This window comes from Pleurodeles waltl, chromosome 7 (assembly GCF_031143425.1).
Source record: "Pleurodeles waltl isolate 20211129_DDA chromosome 7, aPleWal1.hap1.20221129, whole genome shotgun sequence".
Taxonomy (NCBI): domain Eukaryota; kingdom Metazoa; phylum Chordata; class Amphibia; order Caudata; family Salamandridae; genus Pleurodeles; species Pleurodeles waltl.
The window spans coordinates 759943643-759965833 of NC_090446.1; positions in this window are offsets into that span (position 1 = coordinate 759943643).

The window sequence follows — 22191 nt, forward strand, 5'->3', positions numbered from 1 at the left end:
GACCAGACTGAGGAGGAAATTTATGAGAAGTACAGGTTAAGCTCAGCCATGATACTTGACCTGACAGCTGAGCTACAACCCTTGCTGCAGCGCACAACACACAGGACCAATTGCATACCCACACATGTGCAGGTATTATGCTCCCTCCACCTACTAGCCTCAGGGAGCTATCAAGAGGTCATAGCAGCAGCTGGAGGGGTATTACAGAGTGCCCTTTCTAGAATTTTCAGCGCATTTCTCAATGCCATGCTGAGCAGAATACAACTGTACATCAGATTACGCAACACCCCACAGGCAGCACAACAAACCAAAGTAAATTTTTACCAGATAGCACAGTTTCCACATGTGCTAGGTGCCATTGATGGGACACATGTAGCAATCTGTCCACCATCAGCCACCGAGTATGTGTATCGCAACCGTAAAAACCATCATTCCATGAACATACAGGTGATATGCAATGCTTCCTACATCATTACCGATCTCGTGGCAGGATACCCAGGGAGCACACATGACTCCTATATCTTTCGCCACATCGGGACACACACAAGACTGCTAGCTGAGGAGTTAGGGAAGGATATCTACTAGGTAATTTGATAGTTCACAATAATGCATTGATGTAAGCATGACATCAGACTGCAAATGTACTCATTTTACTCTCCGTGCATTCAGCAGACAGTGCCTACGCAGTGCGCACCTATATGCTAACGCCCTACTTGAGCCCTGCCACCCCAGCAGAGAGGAGGTACAATGCTGCACATAGGGCTACCCGGATTGTGGTGGAGCGCACTTTTGGGCTGCTGAAGAGCTGTTTCAGGTGCATCTATAGGAGTGGAGGTGCACTACAGTGCAGCCCTGAGCCAACATACAAAATTGTGGCCACATATGCTATCCTGCACAACAGAGCAACCACCAGGGGCGTACCAGTGGAACTCACGGAGCCAGACGAGGATGATGATCCCTTACCACCCCTTCTACCAGCAGACAGGACCAGTGCAGCAGAAGGCAGGCAAAGACATGCTGACATCACGCGCAACCATTTTTGATGTAAGTAATGGCAAATCCACTTCAATAATATGTATTTCAGTAGTTAGCATCTTTATTACCTTGACTTCAGGTAAACAATGTGTCAGTAGGACATAGCTATTCACAATGGGCAGAGATGATCTATTAACAGTGTCACACTATTTGCATCATAGCATGACTTTATCACACATGATGAGGTGGTCCCCTGTAGCCCTCCACATCATTTCTTACGTCCACGCACTCCACTTGAGTGCTCAGTGCCCTCGCTGGCACCTCTAGTAGCAGGTTCACCTGCAGTACTGTGTCTGGCACTGAGACGCCTCGGATCAATCACAGGGACTGTCAGACTGCTGAGGCTAGAGGACTCCTCACTGTCACCAACACCCAGTTTGCTGATTGTGGCACTGTGTGCTGTTTGCATGGCATCCACTACGTTGGTAATTTGCACCAGTCCCTGTGCAATGTCCTGACTGCAATGTGCCATCTCCACCTGTGTGGCAACGGCATGCCGTGACATCTGGGCTGTTGAACTTGCAAGCCAATTGACTGCTCTACAGAAGCTGTCAAAACCTGCGCTGGCTGACGCGCTTCTGCCGTATCTCAGTGCATAGTTCCTCAGTGGCCTGTGTCAACTCCTTGGGGTTTTCAGCAACTCTTTGCTGTCCCTCAATCAGGGTCTCCAAGTGCTTGTTTTGTAACCCCACATTGCTATTGTGAGACACAAACTGTCTGTGCAGTGACTTCAAATGTTTGCATTGCAGGCGCTGCACCTTCATCATGGAAGCTTCCAGGCCGCCAAAGATTGATGGGCCCACTCCTTCTTCTGTGCCCTGTCTGCCTGCATCGTGGTGCCTCTTGAGGGTAGTTGACTGACACAGGTGCTGATGCAGGGACTGCTGTCTTCCTGTGGGACTCAGCTCTGGTGGTGGTGTGGGTTCATGTTCTGGCATCTCATCTGAGTCCAGGTTGTATTCTGACAGTGGTAACACCCTTGCCCTGCGTCTAGTCGGAACAATAGTGTAGGACTCACTTGTATTTGAGTCTGACTGCGGCTGTGTTTCTGCTTCCCCCACTTTTTCAAATCCTGCAGCTCCAGGGACCGAGTCATCTGCAAGGATAATGTGCAGCATGTCAGTTATAGCATTTGTCACAGATTTCCACAGTGTTGCTTTACATGTACAATTAAATTGTGTCACCCTGAGTCATTTGTGGTGTTTCTCTATGTGGCTGACCACTATCTTGCTATTTATGTTGTGTGTTCACCTTATGGTTGTGTACTACCACTCCTACAAGGCACTGTTGTGTTGTATGTAAGATGTGACATGGACTACTTTTCATTGTGCATCAAGCTAAGTTCTATTTCCTAAGGGGCATGTGTACATGTACATGTGGGGATACACATAATCACTGGCCTTACCTTTGCTGCTGCTGGGTGACCCTCAGGTGTCAATGTCAGTTACACCACTGACAGCTTATGGCAGCAATGTGGACTCCACAAGGTCTTCCATGGGGGTGGATGGTGTGTGGGTGGATGGTCCGCCCCCGGTGCTCCTTGCCTCCCTAAGCCTGCTGGCCACCCTCTCCTTGGCACGGGACCGCAAGTCATACCATCGCTTGCGTATCTCCTCCACAGAGTGCTGCGCAAAACCCACTGCGCATATTTTTGTCTGTATGTCAGACCAGAGTTTCTGCTTCTCACTCTCAGGTACTTGGAGTGAGGTCTTGCCAAAGAGTCTATCATGGTTCCCAACAACCTCCTTACTGAGCATCTCCAATTCTTTCTCACTGAATTTCAGCTTCCTCTTCCTGTCTCCTTTCTCCTTCCCATTGCCAGCACTGGCCATGTTGCAGTTTGATCCTGGCTTCCTCACAATGCTCACTCCCTGGTGCTGGGCTGAGTCTCTCTCACTGCTCCTATGGGTGTGGAATCTGGAAACAGTATGGGCTGACTCACTTCCTGGTTGTGATGTCATCAGGCTGTTCCGATTTGCCGTTTTTGCTATTTGCGATTTTCAGTTACCGAATCGCAATTTTTTTTGCCATTCGGTATTTTCATCTCGCAAATAGCATTTGCGAATTTTAAGAAATTGCTATTTGTGATTTTCAAATTTGATACATCACGTTTTGCATTTCTAAAATTGTGATTTCTTAAAAATCGCAATTTGGAAATCGCTACCTGGAATCTTGATACATCTGGCCCTTAGTTGTTTAGTAGATATCTCAGTTAATTATTTGACATATCACACATAATTTCCAATTTTGGATTAATTTACCCAACCTAGTTCTGCAACTAAAAAATGAATACAATCACTAAAAATGAGTGAATCTTGACTGCTATGAGCTGCATAATTCAGCTTACATCTTGAAAATTGAGGAATTCGGTTATTTAGGACATTGAAACAAAATTCTCAGAACTAGAGATGAAAAGTGGATATTTTGGAGCCTGTTCACAAACTGCGTCGTTAACACTTTTAAAATGGTATTCACAAACTTACATGCGGAGTTTTCACCTCTGCCTTTCCTATCTTTTTCTGTACAGAGATCTCTGCCCCGACTGCAGGGTCTCCAAAATGTAAGTATATGTTTTAGTAGTAAATATGGCAGGGACAGTCCGAAGAGCCTGGAAAATGTGAAATACTATTAAAGAGGTGGGGCTAAGAGAGGAGTAAAGAGGAGTTAAGGGATGTTCAAAGTCCCACCTAGAAAAGCGAAAACACATTGCCATTCACAAACTGAACTTCTAAAGTTACCACGGCCAAAAAAGACAGTAAATGTATTGCAGCTAAGAGCTGGAGTAAGTCCTGTGCCATACGTGGCCAAACTCCTGGAACTCAGCACTCCCAATTGAAATCAATGAGCCAACAAATAACTATAGGAACATATTGGCAAATAAAGTCACATTTAATTATTTGATTAATATCCACATTACTGAAACTTGTTTTTATAATCCTGTGCATTTTTATTTTGTTTTCTAGTCCAATATGTTTGTAATTTTGCATTTTAAACTCTCTGTATTATTTTATAATTTTACATTGAGTTTTATATTTTTGTAACCTAAATTAAAATGCTGTTTAATGTTTGAACAAGAGTAAATTCTTTGTTAATTTTAAAATTTTCACTCAGAAGAAAATGCTGGGGATTTACATAACAATGATTCCAACACTTGCTACACACCTGGTAAAGAAAGAAATGGTACATTTCCACAACAACCATTCACAGTCAGACTGCCCAAATAAGAAATTAACTCAGAAGGAATTATCTGAGGAGAAGTAGAGAGAGGTTTTACAGGCAAAGGATCAATATATTTGTGATACCGCTTATCACCTGATGTGATCCTGGACATTGTTGCTGACTGGGAGCAGGGGCAAGATTCACCTATAGCCCGTTCTGAGTCTATTTCAGCCTACGCCAAAATAGTAGGTGAACTCCATTTCATTGTTACTGGATATTTGCACAGGGTCTCTTCTGACAACACAAACATCTCACTGGCAAGACAGTTTTAATGCTTGCATTACATTCTGAGTTGCATCAACAGAAGACTGCACCAGTTTACGACCATGCCACACGCACTGGTGACAAGACAAAGGGTGGGGAGGGAAGTTTATGTTTTTGTGGAGAGTTATTAAGAGCAAGGAGGAATTGCAGTGAACAGGAAGATTTTTTGGTGGAAATCAATATTATGAGAAGCAGATTTTTAGAAAGGTGCTATTCTAACAAAACCATTGAGAGTGCATGTGATAAGGTTTTGTTAACTAATCGAGAAGAAGCATTAATTCCACACACCAAGAAAGGTTTGGATAAACAACAATCAGTGAGATTCATTACAGATTTTCATAATCAATAATGGGAATTAAGAAATAGTTTAAACAAATATTGGAATATATTAAGGGCAGATGAATTAGTTAGTAAGTTTGTTGATGAAAAAGCTCAAATAACTTTTAGAAGAATCCCCTCTTTGAAAGATCAGTTATGTAGAAATTTAGTTCAATCTCGTAAGGATAGTCAAAGCCCAATACAGGGCTTTTATACCTGTGGAACCTGCAAAGCTTGCAGATATAGCCCGAACTGTCAAGAAATAGTACTGAACAAAGAAATGAAACCATTTGTTATAAGGAAACATCTAACTTGTAATACTGAATATTCAATTTATGCGTTGTAGTGTCCGTGTGATTTAGTTTACATAGGCAGCACAATCCATAGAGTAAAGAAACGGATATTAGAACATTTCCGGGTGGTTAAGAATGAAGATAAACAATATCCAATGGTCAGACATTGTGCTCGATATCACGATAAGTATACAAATTTGTTGACATTTTGTGTATTGGATAGTATTCCTGTTAATACTAGAGGTGGGAATAGAGAAGAAGAACTACGCAGACTGGAATCAAAACGTATTATCAGGTACAGGACATTACAACCGAAAGGATTGAACATGGATGAGGAATTGGCAGTCCATTTAGGTTAAGACAGTATTAGGAGGTAATAGTAGGATTTCAATAAGTTTATGGTTTAATGGAATTATATATATTTTTGGTATAGATGATATGTGATGGATTTCAGTACATACAGAATACTAAAAAAGTTTTTATAAATGTTGTATTTTATTTACAGATGATTTGGGACGGCGGCCTTGTACGAGGGAAGCAGGAGAGCAATTATATCTTTTGCCTGCATCCTGTACCTGAGAAAGTTAAAAGTAGTATACAACTTTTATTCTATATAAGCATCTAATTTTCATAGAAGGTCTGCAAATTTGTTTGTTTGTTTATTTATGTATTTGTTTATTCATTTATTTATTAATACCTCTCTTCATCAGGATTTCAAGTGAGCAGATAAATAATTTTGGAGTAAATGGGACTGAGTAGCAGTAGAAAATAAGTTTAAAGCACACTGTTTTAAATGGCCGACAGATTGCATTTGTGATTATATGTGGTTAGAAAATGTAGTCCTTTTACTATTGTTATGTATGGGTTTGTTATGGAAGTGTTAGAAAAAGGACTATTGGAACAGGTTTAGATTTTGAACTCATGAACAAGGAGCAGCAGCTCTGAAACGAGTTGAGTTTAGCTGTTTTGCCATTATTATAATTAAAGAACACTTGCCAAATTACTTGGAAAGCTTCTGGACGTTTTCTACTTATCCAGGATTGAGGAAGAGTAGGTGTTGTGTTTTGGATGGTGATATTTGGGGTTCACCACCCCTTCAGGAGCCAGCCGCAACGTTGGGCGTTGATACGTGACAATTGATAGTTTGGATATATATATATATATATATACACACACACACAAATATATATATATATATGTTTTTTATATCGGAAAGTAATTTTCATTACTGTAAGTTAATCAAACCACCACCAAGCGTGGCCTTCGGCCTTGCGTGGCAGCGGTTGGCTGCAAGGCCTGTGGGCCAACCACTATATCCACCCACCCCCACCAAGCTGTAGTTGGCCGCAGGTCCACAAGTCCCCCTTCCCCAGCAAATTTTGACCCCGGAGGACCCCATCCCCTGGGGCCCAGCCTACTAATTTCTTTTTGTGGGGAGAGGGCTGCGTGCCCCCCTTCTCAGGGCCAATCTCACCCCCCTGGTACCCCATCCCCTAGGGCCCGGCCTTTTAAAATGTTTTGTGGGGGGAGGGGACTGCGCAGCCCCCCTCCCCAGGCTGATCTTGGCTCTGAGGACCCCAGTCTCTGGGGCCTGGCCTAAATATATTTTCTTGGAGAGGGGGACCATGCTGCCCACTTCCCCAGGCTGATCAGGGACTCCGGGGACCCCACCCCCCTGGGCCTGGCTTAATTGTTTTGTGGGGTAGGGGACCACATGGCCACCCTCCTCAGAACCGATCATTGCCCCAGGGAGCACATGACAAAGCTGCAGCCAAGTCACAGCAAGCAAATTGTCCCGGGGTGGGCACTCCAGGACATAGCAAGAACCGACCCTGGGATGTGGCGGTCCCCAGGGCCATCAGTGGCTCCTCAAGGGGGGGCCACACTGCCCCCTTCCAACAAAAAGAGCCCCAGGGAGGTGGTGGTCCCTGGAGCTGCAGGGGTCCACACGTCCCATACATAGAATAACACAAATGCCCTGGGAAGGTGGTAGTCCCTAGGGTTTCAAGGGGGGACGTGCGGCCCTCTACATCTAAATTCCTGAATGTCCTTGGAAGGTGGTGGCCCATGGGGTTGCGGAGGGGGATGCGCAGCTCCCCACATCCAATTTCTTGAATGCCCTTGCAAGGTGGTTGGCCCCCGGGCTGCTGTGGGGGTGTGTGGCCCCTCTGCATTTAACTGCATTATAGGCTTAGGGAGGTGGCTGTCCCGGGGGCTATGGGGGCCGGGTGGCCCCCTGCATTTTATGTAATTAGAGCCCCAGGGAGGTTTTGGATTTTTGTTATGTTATCTAAAGCTACTAAACCGATTTACACCAAATAACAGAAAGGCCTCTTTCTGGACCAAGAGTTACCTTTCTGCAAAATTTGGTGTAATTCTGTCCAGTGGTTTCAGCACGAGAGCTGTTGAAAATCCCTATGGAAAAATTAATGGGGAAAATATGTTTCGGGACCCCTTTTTTTCTTGGTCCCAGCTCGATGGATCACCCTGAAACTTTCCAGCCTTTTTGGAAAATTTTTGAAGATTGCTCAAATGACGCCAAAGTTATTAGCAAAAGAAAAAATGCTTTTTCTATAGAAACTAGGACCTAACTATAACTATCTATTGGCGACTGCCACTAGATTCTATATGTGTATATATATATATATATATATATATATATATACACATATATATATATATATATATATATATATACATATAGTGCTTACTGGCGGTCACCAATAGGTAGTTATAGTTAGGATCTAGTGACCATAGGAAAAGCGTTTTTTGATTAGGCCACATCTTTAGCGCTGTTTGATGAATCTTCATGATTTTTTTTTTTTAAGTGTCTGCTTGGGTCTTGTTGTGCATGGAAAGTTTCACTGTGATATGTCAAGCGGGGCCAAGAAAAATGGAAAATGGAGGTAAAAAAGTGTGTTTCCCATGTTACTTCCCATAGAGATTTTAGACATACTGCAGCCCAAACTGCTGAACGGAATTAACCAAATTTGGCAGGAAGGTATCTCTTGGTCCAGAAAGCACCCTATTTGTTATTTGTTTTAAATCCGTTTATAGTAAAGGAAACTCACACTTGTATATCTGGGTGGAGCCTAAGCAAAGATCTCATGGTGAGATGGGAATGACTGTCAGCACTTCAACCAGAAACTGATGGCAGCCATCATGGGACCAATATACCTGATGGCACCCTATTGAAATGCATTTTAATGAATGCAGGGTTTGAGGGTCACAAAAAGGAGAACATGTAAAGAGTGATAACAGATTTTAGTTACAATATAAATTATTTGTTGATTGTACCATACTACTTTTAGGAATTGTGGTGTGTTCGAAGGTGATTTCACGCTGTGAAAAAGCCTTCTGCTGGGATTTTATGAATCATGTTTGGGAGAAAACAGTTTTCTCCTGATTTCCCCATAAAGGTTGCTGCAAAAGCTAAAATGAGAGGATATTTTATGTAAATTCACACTAATGAAGTCTCACATTCTTAGAAAAACTTGTACTTCCAACAGGAGCTGCTTGTCAGTTTATTCCCTTGTGTTCTGCTGCAGCCTCTCAGAGTGTTCTAAAGAACAACTAGAGCTCTAACAGTCTCATGACAAAAGTGTGGCACACCTGGAGTCATCTTGATTGAATCAAACTGGTAAAATGTAAAACATTTAATTTAGAAAAAATTGCCATAGAAAGAAACATTATGACACGTTTTAAGTGAGTTCTCAATTATCGGACGATGCAGATAAAGAAGGAGGAGGCTGGTGCATGGTCTCTGATAACAGAGGGTAAGGAGGGGGTGAATGGGGCAGCAAGCTAACTATTCAGGGCAGGTGGGAAAGGCAGTGGCAGAACAACAGCCATACAGGGCTGTAATGAGTGAGCAGGGGCATGGACCTGGAAAATGGATGTCAAGGAGTAAGGGGGCAGAAACAGCAGGCTTGGTGGGGGACAACACAATGCCAGTACAGGCTCTGCATGCAAATCCCCCTCACCGTGCACTGCGATGGGCATTTTTCTTAGCATTACACAACCCCTAGAAATTCACTGAAAACACTAAGGCTACAGGGACATTATAGTTAGATTTGGATTTTACACACGCAAACCTATGGAAATTCACCTGTTAGAGTTATTTCGAGTAATTATAACTCGTCTCCTAAGGTAACTATAACTTGGGTCCTCACCATGCCCTGCTAATTACCCCAGATATTATATCACTCATTACATCATTGATAAAATCACTGTAAATTTTGCAGTAAAATTATCAATGAGAAAACTGTGCATGGTGAGGGTGTGATCTATAGTTACTTTAAGGCATGAGTTACAGTTATTTGAAATAACTCAAACTATAACAGCTGAATTTCTATAGTTTTGTGAGTGTAAAATCGGAAACTAACTATAACATTCCTGTAACCTTTGTTTTTTTTGATAATTTTATATATGTGTATACATATATATATATAACCTAAAACACTCCTTCCAATATCAGGAGAACCAGGACACCTCCAATATGAAAATTCAGTTTATTTCAGCACAAAATTTAGGATTTTGTGCTGAAATAAACTGAATTTTCATATTGGAGGTGTCCTGGTTCTCCTGATATTGGAAGGAGTGTTTTAGGTTATATTAGGGTCTCTCGGAACCCATCCAGGACCGCTGTGTGGAGCACCTGCATTCCGGGACTTGGTTACATATATATATATATATATATATATATATATATTTATATATATGTCGTCTATACCCAGGGAGCCTGCTTGTTCTTCGAGCAATCCCAGGAGATGGCACAAATCTGGTATGACTTGTTGTTTTTTTATGAAGAATTTATTATTTCATAACAATGAAAGTGCAAAGCATGAGGTGCCACCAGAAAAAATGGCCTACGCGTATCGGCAAAAGCCTTCGACTGGGCCATCCCATAGTGCAGTGCAAAACATATATTTAAGGAGCACATTCCCTTTGTCTCCTCCATAAAGGTACATACACATAAAAAGGACCATATTGTCATAAGTAACTTTCCTTTTTCCAAATCCTCACAATATTCACAGGGTTTTCAATGAAGTATTTCTATATCTCTTTCAACAGAGTGCTTCCCTTCGGAAATATTTTCATAAATTTACAAGTGAACTTGTTCATTTAAAAAATGGCTATCTTTTTCCACTAGAGTGTTCCCTTATTTAAAAAAAATATGTTTCTTAAGTAATTTGTTACACGCATTTTATCTCTTCTTTTCTGATCTCTTTACAAAAATTAATCACAATATTTATTTTTTGTCAAAGTGCCTTTCAGTTGATAAAGTGCTTTTGTGGGGAGCGCATGTCTCCACAAATTTTACCCAATGAATGGCTAATTTTCATAATTCACTTTACAATAAGGTATTTATATTACTGATGTTTTTTCATAAAATGGTGTATTTAACATATTTACATATTTTTATTTTTTCACAAGTTTCCACTCTTTCAATAAAATGCCTTTCAGTCGATAAAGTGCATTGTTAACTCATTAGTGGCATTAAATGGCGTATTTAACATATTCACATATTTTTATATTTTCACAAGTTTCCACTTCTTCCATAACATATTTGCATAATTTGTAAAGGCACATAAGTCATTATCTCAAATAATTACAATCCTGGTAAAGTACCCAAGACTTCCTCCACCTTCCAATCATCTGTTATCTTCATAAAAGGGAGCCATATACTGATTTTCTTACACCTCCAATAGAATACCTCCCAGTTCACTCTGTATTGATTCTCCATGTATGGAGAAGCATAGAATAAAATACAATATGTATTTTTTCTCTCTCTGAATGTCTTATCTAGTCCAACAATCTATTTACAAATGGACATAAAGTTCTGCATCTGTGTTCAAGCCCCAAGGTATCTCAGTTCCAATCATCATAATCCATCTGGATTCTGCTCTCCTAAGGGTCAATTCTTGATCTCCACATCTAATGTTGGGTTTTATGTGATGAATGCCAGAGTATAGAACATTGTCACAATCTCCAGCATGATGTTCCCATATGTGCTTGGTAATAACATAAGAGTAATCTCTATTTGAAATAGCTCTCAAGTGTTGTAATATACGTAATTTCCATTTATTTACAGTGCTCCCTATATATTTTTTCCCACACTGACATTCTAGGATATAAACAACAAATGATATTTCACATGTTAACCATTCCTTAATCTTTTTCATAGACCTATTGACGCATTTGAGTTCTGTCATGTTTTTGCCGTATCGGCAAGCTTTACATTTGGCACATTTAAAGAAGCCTTCCATTTGGAGCCAAGTTCTTGTCCTTCTCCCCTGTGAGGGTAGAAAGCTTCTAATCAACAAATCATTTAAGGATGGACATTTTTTGTAAGTGATCCTTGGATGTTCCATCACCCATTTTCTTATTTCTTCAACTTTCTTTATAACCCTCCAGTTTTTCATGAGGGCTGTTTTAATTTCTTTATGTGACCGATTATAGTCCATAATATATCTGATAGTTTGATCCTGATCATTTTTCTTATCTCTTGTATTCTTTGTATTTTTGGGAACCAATAAATTATCTCTGTCTTTTTTCATAGTTCTTTTCATAGCATCTTCCATCACAGATATCGGATACTCCCTCTTAATGAATCTCTCATACATCTCACTTCCCTGCGTCTTAAAATCGCTTAGTTCAGAGCATTTCCTTCTAGCTCTTAGAAATTCTCCATAGGGTACATTCCATTTAAGCTCTTTGGTATGCGAACTGTTGGCAAATAAAATGCTATTACAGCTAGTAGGTTTTCGATATAATTTTGAGCAGATCTTCTCGTGTTCAATATAAATTTCAATATACAGTAAGTTCACTCTTTCTTGATTTATTTCAAATGTGAATTGCAGTCCCGAAGCGTTGTTTTTCAATGAGTTCAGGAAAAGCTCTAATTCATTCTACTCCCCTTCCCAAATAATGAATAAATCGTCAATGAATCAAACCCATAGGACCACCTTATTGAGAGGCTCAGTGTTTTCGTCAGTCCATAAACATTCTGCTTCCCAATGGCCCATCATTAGGTTAGCATGAGTGGGAGTGAAAGATGCTCCCATTGATGTTCCTTTCTTCTGAATATGATGATTGCCTTGAAAATGAAAATATTTATTAGTAAGACAAAACTACATCATTTCTAACAGCATTTGTGTGAGCTCTAATAGATTCAACGATCTACTAAGTAGAAAATATGCACAAGCTTTCAGACCATCTGCACGTTTAATTGAAGTATATAATGATACAACATCTACTGTTGCTATTATATATTCATGTTTCCACGGTATACCGTTGATTTGACTTAGGAAATCCATGGAGTCTCTAATGTAAAATGGAAGCGCCGTCAGATATGGGAAAAAAAATCTAAGAATCTTGATGCATTTTCCAATAATGAGTCACAGGAACTAATTATCGGAAGTCCTGGAGAATTCTTCATACTTTTATGTATCTTTGGTGGCACATATATCGTTGGTGTTGTGGGATGGCTCTTTCTAATGTACATCAATTCCTCATCTTCCAATAAGCCTTTTTCATGCTAGCTGTTCAATTTTATATGGAAATCTCTCATAATTCCTTTCATGGGGTCTTCTCTCAATTGCTCATAATTATTTTGAAGTCATAATTGTCTGTTAATCCCCTGGCTATATCTACTGCGATCCATCACTACTATGTTCCCTCCTTTGTCTGAGGCTTTTAGCCCAATATTTGTATCCTTATGTAAATCTTGCAATGCCCACCAATCATCGTGTGTCATATTCGTGACATGACTTTGATGTTTTTGTTTCCCCCTTTTATTAGTATCTCTCAGATCGTCAGCCATTAATTCTTGAAACACGTTCACCTTATTGCCCGTTGGTAGTTGTGGACAAAATCTGGATTTTAAATTGAAACCACTCATTCCAGGTGTGTTGGTTACTACTCCCATCTCGCTACAAAACTGCAAATCAGATGATCCTCCTCCATTCAAAGTTGTCATCATGCCAGACTCTTGTTACAAGTCCCATAAGTCCCCTAGTGGTGCTATATCCTCTGATGTTAAGCTTAACATAGGTCGGAATATTCTTAGACTTATGTCTGTAGATGGCTTTTTCTCAAAATATTTCTTTAATTTCAATTTCCTGCAGAATTTATATAAGTCAATCCTTGATGTTGCCAGATCCATTCTTGTACTTGGACAGTATGTCAAGCCTTTATTCAACAGTTTGATGTGTTTATCATTAAGGATTTTGAGGACAGATTGATCACCAACTTATCATTTAAACCTGGTTTCGATTTCTTGTGCTTCTGTTTCCTCTTCCTCTTCCTGCTCTGTCGATTTCTTTTCGATTGGCCTGATTCCCTGACCTCGTCATCTCTCCACCTGCAATAATCTTCTTTCCCCTGTAAAATCCAGTTTGGTGGTCTGTGTCACCGATGATCCTTCATCTCCCGAACTCATTTCAGAGCTTTCCACACTAGAAAGTGTTCCTGATTTGTCCTGGACTTGATCCATCACCTGTCTGCTGTGCATTGCATCAAATCATCTTGCAAACGTGTATACCCTGCCAGCTGAATAATCCATTTTATCTCTACTGCCAGAAGCCAGTAGGTAGTTATATTTGTTATGTTTGGGACTTAGTTTCCATATACAGAGCGTTTTTTGTTTTGCTAAAAACTTCACAGCTAAAAATCTTCCCCAAAATTCAAATCTTGTTTGCCCCTCACTTCAGCTTCTGTCTAGAAAGTTTTGGGGTGTTACGTCATGTGGGGGGCGGAGAAAGAAAGGGGTCCCAAAATGCATTTTTGCGATGCAACTTCCCATAGGAATTACTGACATGACTCAGCTGATTCCCAAAAAAAGTGAGAAATGAAGAAAAGGGGAAGGGTAAGAATACCCTGACCCCCTAGGCCTGGTACTGGGCTCCACCAGGGATTCCACCTGGGACAAAAATATATATATATTTTTTTCACAGTGAAATTTATTGAGGCTCCACGAATCTCAGCAAAAGTTTAAAAAAAAACAAGTACTGTCTTCAGTGCTTGTTTCTCTGTCAGCCCCTGGGTGGGCCATATTCTAGGCATATATATTTATAAGAAATGGGGAGGTGGCGCATGCACACCCCCTCCTTAAGATCAGTTTGGACCCTGGGGTCCACCACCTCCCTGTAGCTTGCATTGTATATTAGAAGTGGGCTGCATGGACCTCCCTCCTGCATTAAAATATTGCTTCAGGGACCACCACCACCTCAAGGCATAGCTATTATAAAAGTGAAAGGGGGCATACAGACCCTTTTTAAGGGCTGTCTTCTGCCATGGGGACCACCACCTCCCTGGGGCTGGCCCACACAAACTGAAAGGAAGGGGACAGTGTAGCCCCCCTCCATGAGCCATTAATGGCCCTTGGGACTGCTAACCCACAGGTCTGGCTCCCTCTCTCCCGCAGAGCTAGAGCAAACAGTAACTGCAGGAAAATTGTACTCCTGCTCATTGGGAGCGGACTTTTAATCTGTTGACAGTGGGCAGGAAAACAGATGAAAGGACTGCTCCTACATGCAGGGAGCAGCATTTTTAGCTGCTTCCTGAGTGCGGGAGACATGTTGGCTCCCGCTGGGGGCGGGAATCTAGCAGGTATCATGGGGGCACTAAGGCTCCCCTCGCAGCCCCCAGTACAATCACATTGGCAGCAGTACCCTTGTTTGGTGCTGATTGAGCTCCTTGTAGTCTTTTCTCCACACAAGGAATCATATTATCAGTATAAAGATGCTCAGGGAACAATCACATGCCACAATTACAGACATGCAAGGTTACTGGAGACATTACCTTGGGGTTATTTACGCAGCTGTAGCATAGAATATGCACTATAACTTTTATCCAATGATGTTGCACTTCTTAGTTAGGCAATCGAAAATACTCCAGTTGGGTAGAAATTTTGCACAAACCTGTGGCCTCCTCTAAGCAGGTAAGCTCCATTATCACAGTGGTGCTTATTTCACAGAAATTAAATCTCAACAGGAAGCACTTACAAATATTTAAAAAGCCCCAGTTGAAGCACTGCTTTGATAAAATACAAATCATCCTAACTTGTTGCTCCTGGCTAAGGCAAAACAAGGCGGGTTCCACCTGGAAAAACTACCTGAAATGTTTGTTGAACGTGAATGCCTTGTTGCTCTTTTGGAGCACAATATCTTCTGTAGTGATAGTGACAAGTTTTTTTTTCTTGTCATCTCCTGTTGAGAACAGAACACATCAGTCTCCCATTAAACTACTATGAGTATGCAAATGTGCAAAATGATCAAAGCCCTGTCCATTTGGCCAAAGGCCCTGCAAGGCACCAGGTTGGATGCATACAGGGGTTTGGCCACAGGGCCTTGCCACAGCCAGGCCCTGCTGCCAACCATACAGGGGTTTGGCCACAGGGCCTTGCCACAGCCAGGCCCTGCTGCCAACCTCTGCTGCCCATGCCCTGAAATCTGTGTGCGGTGAGGATTTGGATGCCTGCGGGGGTTGGATTAATGTAAGGTAATTTAACACTAATTAACTTGAAAAACACATAGACATTCACTGAAAAAACCCAAAGGTGACCTGGACGTTATATTCAGAAAATAGAATTAAAAAAACTTTAGAAAGTTACTGAAGAAAGCCAAAGATCAGAGGGGCATCATAGTTAGGATTTTAATTTACATGCACAAAACCATAGAAATTCAGCTGTTATAGCTAGAGTTATTTCAAGTAACTATAGCTCGTGCCCCTAGGTAACTATAACTTGCACCCTCGACATGCAAAGCTAAGTAGCCCACATATTACATCATTACTGACATCTTCTATGGCATAATTGATATTATCATTGCAACATTTGCAATAAAATTATTGGTTAGAAAACTGTGCATGGCAGGGGCGTGAGTTATAGTTACTTTGGAGCACGAGTTCTAGTTACTTGAAGTAACTTTAACTATGATGACCCATATATTTATGACCAATTAAGACTTTTTAGAGCTGACCTATTTATTAGTAGGTCAGTTTTTAAAAATTAAAAACCTCAATTTGTTGAAATATCACCTACATTATGAATATTAATGAGGTAGGTTGCAATTTGAGACTCACTAGGATTGGAGGAAATCACAGCGATGGAATTACCAGACTATCATGTTTGCATTTGCTTTTCATAAAGACAACTTTAAGTACAGCAAGTTTTCCTTTAAGGCAAACAGGACTGTGTTCAAAACAAAAAGATTACTTTTCTTTTTTCTTTGTTTAAGATTTGGCAGCGGTCCCCTGGACCACTGCCTACTGCTCAACCAACTTTTTTTCTCCATTCACAAAGGGGTAAGGGTCCTTTTTGTAAATGCATTACCATCCCTTTGAGTTATTGGTAAAAAAAGCTGTTTTTTTGTGACCAGTATTGGGGCCTTTATTATACCACTTTAGTAGTTGAAAGGGGCACTCACAACAAGCTCCTTCAGATTCTGAATCAATATTCATTTGGAATCTCATTTTAGGAGCTGGAAAAACATTTTGACATCTAAAATTGATTACTAAATAAGGAAAAGGATTTTAACAGTTGCAAATGCATTGGAGTGACAGTTAAAATGCTTTGTACATCTGGCTCATAGTACTGTCACCACCTTCCTACTTAATGGCGGCCGCTGCGCGGCTGTGCGCAGTGGGTGCACCAAAGGCGTGCTAAAGGCAAGCCCGTCTGTGCCCATCCACGCCGGACCACGCCCAGCGCCAGAACCTCTGGCTCTCTTACTCCCCACCACCGCCATGCACGTTTTCACTACAACGACGCCACACTCTGTGCCCTCAACACCGGCTGCTCTCCCGCCTGCCTTCAAGCCTCCCCGCAGACCACCCACGGACCCTTCTCCTGCCGGAACTGCATCTTCACCAGCCTCCACGCCAACGACCCACCCACCAAGGCAGGATGCAACCATCTCAGATGTATCCTCCTCAACACCAGCTCCATCCACAAGCACGCAGAAGAGCTATGGAATCTACTCCACTCAAACCAGAATGAGGCATCGCCATCATTCACAAGAACACCCTCAGGATCACGACCAGCACTGAAGCCACCCTCAGCACCGCCGAACACCTGCACTTCCAGATCCACACTGACCCAAACACCACCCTCTGAGGGACCCTTGTCTACAGGCCCCTGTGGCCCCCAACAGCAGTTCAGAGACTCCATCACCGATGTCATCAGCACACACACTCTTGCATCCACTGACCTCAGATTCCTCGGGGACTTAGGCCCTCATTACAACATTGGCGGTAAGTGCTGCTTACCGCCATGCTGACTGCCGCCAACATACTGCGACCACAGCGGTATACCGCTACCCGTATTATGACCCACACATAGAAATCCACCACTATACAGACACACACACAAGTCCGCCACACCAAAGGTCAGTGATAAAATGGTGGTACCAAAACACACACTGTTACGCTAACAGAAATACGCCCACAGCATCATGACCCATTAATTACCGTGGCGGTCATTCAACTGCAGTAAACCATTGGCGGTACACACCGCCGTGCTCAAAATACACACACACACTAACAAAACAACATTGGACAATTCAAACTACTGACACACATACACACACACCACACCCACACCACTATAAAACACACCCCCACACTACCCACAACCCTTTACGACCCAAAGATTTTGACAAGTGAGAGAGGGACAAGCCAGGAGCACCCACTGAATCTGAGTCACAAAACACCATCACCCATGCACCATCCACGCTCCTCCCAGCACACACCCAATACGTCACCCCACACACCCTCACACATTCCACACACACTACACCCATGGCACCATAAAGACACTCCAGATTTTCAGAGGAGGAGCTAAGGGTCATGGTGGAGGAAATCATCAGAGTAGAGCCACAGCTATTCGGATCACAGGTGCAGCAGACATCTATTGCAAGGAAGATGGAGCTATGGAGGAGAGTCGTGGACAGGGTCAATGCCGTGGGACAGCACTCAAGAACAAGGGATGACATCAGGAAGAGGTGGACCAACTTACGGGGGAAGGTGCGTTCCCTGGTTGCAAGACACCAGATAGATGTACAGAGGACTGGCGGTGGACCCCCACCTCCTCCCCCACAACTAACAACATGGGAGGAGAAAGTCTTGGCGATCTTGCATCCTGAGGGCCTGGCAGGAGTAGCAGGAGGACTGGACTCTGGTCAGTCAAATCTTCACTACTTTATCCCCTACCCTACCTGCAAGCCATCACAAACAATAACCCCTACCCACACCCCCATCACCCCACCACCTCACACATACCCCACCATCACAACCCACCCATCCCAATACCAAGCCCTGCATGCAACAACAATGCATGGACACCACTCACAGACCTGCATGGACACCCTTCACCACAGCATGCACACTAGTGACAATCACTTAGCCAAACCAATCACAACTCACACAAGCCAAAGCTGCCTTGATAATTACAATCATAGAGGGAAAGACATCCATGCACAAGATGGCACACGCAGAAACAATAACACTGCATTTACATCCCCACCGGAGCCCCACACAAGGTCACTGGAGAGGAGGTGCCAGCCACATCCAGTCCCCCCAGAAGAGGCCCACAGTGATGACAGCAGCTCTGCACGCCTGGATCATCCAGGCCCATCAGGGACGTCTGGAGAGTCGGTGACCCAGGCACAGTCCCAACCCATCACAGAGCCTCCCCCTCAGAAAACCCCACCACAGCACCCACCCAGCGGGCCCATCCTTCCGTCCCAAGGACACGTCAATTAGCAGTGTGCTCCACAAACACAGGACGATCAGGGACCTGGGGTCAGTGGCAGTGGGCACACGTTCAGGGGACAGAGGCACAGGACAAGAGGGAAGCTGGGAGGACTGCTGTGTGACAGGGGGAGGACAGACCCAGGGAACTGACTCTCCACGAGGCACTCACCAACATCCTGGGAGCATAACACCATTCCCAGGAGTCCATGGGCCAGATACTGGCCACGTTGCAGGAGACCCAGCGGCTGCAGGAGGGACTGTACCTGGGGATCAGGGAGGACCTGAGGGACATCCACACCACCCTAGTCACCATTGCAGGGGTACTGGCAGACATGGCCAACACCATGAGGGAGGCAGTGGCATACCAACGTGACCCTGACACTAGCCAAACCGAAGAACTGCCCACCACCTCTGCCGACGCTAGTGAACAGGAGGCCCCGCCACAGGAACAACAGGCCACCAGCACCCAAAACCCCTGCAGAAGAAGAATCACAGCACAAACAGTCCCTGCGATCCAGGGAGAAGCCAGAGAACATTGCCAAGATCCCAGCCAGGAAATAAGACTCTCCTGATTGTCACCCTTGTGTCCCACTCTGTCACCCTGTCCACCTTGAACTGCCATTGCTCCCCTTCCTATGCCCCCTTGGACAATGCACCTGTGATTCAAATAGACTGGACTTTCCTCCATCAGCAACCCAGCCCATTGCAATACCCCCTCCACCAATTAGCACCTAAATAAACACCCTTGGAACAAAATCAAATATGGAGTCTATCAATTGTTTGACAAACGTATTAGTTTACCTGTAAACATTGCAATTCAAATGACCTGTAATATTTACATAGGTATGACCTGTAGTGGGCAGCAGTAAACACACCAGGAGCCAGAGTGGGGCACAGAGATCTGAAAATAGATATGCCAAAGGGAACAGTAAGTGCCCATTGAAATAGGGAATTCAGGCTGCCATGTTCAATGTCCAACACAAAACTGCAATGGAAGTTGAAGTTACAGTGTCTTACCTGTGTGTCACTGGAAGTACTGTTGAATTAGTCTAGTTCTGTTGTCCACATCTTCTTCCTCTGCCTCCACTTTGTCACTGTCCACAGGCTCCACCGCTGCCACACAACCATCCCCAGGCTCATCCTCCTGCAGAAGGTTGTGCAACATGCAACATGCAACAATGATCTGGCACACCTTCTTGGGTGAGTAGTACAGGTATCCACTTGTCAGATGGAAGCACTGGAATCTGGCCTTCAGGAGGCCAAAGGTTCGCTCAATGATCCTCCTCATTTGCCCGTGTGCCTCACTGCAACGTTCCTCTGCCCTTGTCTTGGCATTCTTCACTGGGGTCAGTAGCCATGAGCGGTTGGGGTAACCAGAGTCACCTGCAAATATCGAGGGATACCTGTTTGCTACACACTCACCCTTAGGGTCAAACCCACATCCATATACCTACATTACCTGGGTGGGGACCATGGGCTCATCTATTAGCCACGCCCGGTGCCACAGGAGTGTAGACATCACATATGGGATGCTGCTATTCCTCACGATAAAGGCATCATGCACAGAGCCAGGATACTTGGCATTGACATGGGAGATGTACTGGTCTGCCAAACACACCATCTGCACATTCAGAGAGTGAAAGTTTTTTCTATTTCTGAACACTTGTACATTTCTCCGGGGGGGGGGGGACAAATGCAATATGTGTAACATCAGTGGCACCAATGATGTTGGGGATATGTCCCAGTGCATAGAAGTCAGCCTTCACTGTGTCCAAATCCTCCACCTGGGGGAATACGATGAAGCATGGGTTTCAGCAGGGCAGACAGCACTCTGGTTGGCATGTTTGAGAACATAGGCTGTGACATCCCTGATGCAATGGCCACTGTCGCTTGGAAGGAACCACTTGCCAGGAAATGGAGCACTGACAGGACCTGCACTAGAGGGGGGATAAGTGTGGGGTGGCGGATAGCTGAGATCAGGTCTGGCTCCAATTGGGCACAAAGTTCTTGGATTGTGGCCATATGAAGCCTGTAGGTCAGGATAATGTGCCTGTCCTCCATTGTCGCCAGGTCCACCTTGAGTCTGTACACGGGGGATGTCTCCATCTCCTATTCATCCTCAGCGGTTGAACTCTAGGGTGAAAAACGGTGAGCAGAAGAACATATTCACACATATTTCAACATTAATATGCAAATTTTGCTTTACAGAAACAGTATGTGAACTCGTAAGTCAGATGATGTGCCAATGTCTGCTGTGACGCTGTTAGGTGCCATGGCCTGTGCCCCCCTGAAATGAAGGTTGCCTGACCTGTGAGGAGGGACAAGTGGAAATGAGGTAATTCCGCTGGTGTTCTTTACCGTTGTGGTCTGCGGTCGATGACCGCCACGCAACACCGCATTGGTTAGCATTGGGCCCTATGGGTTCCAGGAGCCAATGACGATGTACGCCGGCGGTGGCGGTATGCCCCGCCGCGGACGTGACCGCCATTTTCTATCTATGCACTCACTTGCTACCTGACCTTCAACAGGAGAGGACCTACACTGCAAGTGCTGCTGACCTGTGTCTGGAAGCGACAATGGCTCCAGTGTCAGGGGAAAGGGCCTCTGCCTTCACTTCGGAGGAGTTGGAGAGACTGGTGGATGGGGTCCTACCCCAGTACACTTTATTCTATGGTCCTCCAGACAAATAGGTGAGTACACTGTGAGCGTGATGTGTGGGCCATGAATGAATGGATTGCTGTGTGTGTGAGCCTCGTGCAGAGGGGTCTAAGGGGTCCTGGCCAGAGTGCTGCATGTGTGGTGGGCAATGTATGTGCGTAAGTGGATAGGGGGATATGTTGGGCCATGTGTATAACAGTCCGGACAGTATGACTAATACCTTTTCTGCTGTTTTTTTCCTACAGGTCAGCACCCATGAGAAAAAGGGTATTTGGCGTGCCATCGCCAAGGATGTGCGGACCCTGGGGGTCTTTGACAGGCAGAGCACCCACTGCTGAAAACGGTGGGAGGACCTGCGCCGCTGGGCAAGGAAGATGGCGGAGTCCCAGCTGGGGCTGGCCTCCCAAAGAGGAAGGGGTGCGCGTCGTACCCTGACCCCTTTGATGTTCCGCATCCTGACGGTGGCCTATCCGGATTTGGATGGGCGCTTGAAGGCATCACAGCAGCCACAAGGGGGTGAGTATAGATTCTGAATCATGACTTTGCGCGTGTTAAGGTATTACCTGGGTGGGGGATGTGGGCTGTGGGTGCCCCTAGGCCAGATCGAACATGGTAGGGTATGTTCAATAATGGGCAAGCTCAGATGCAA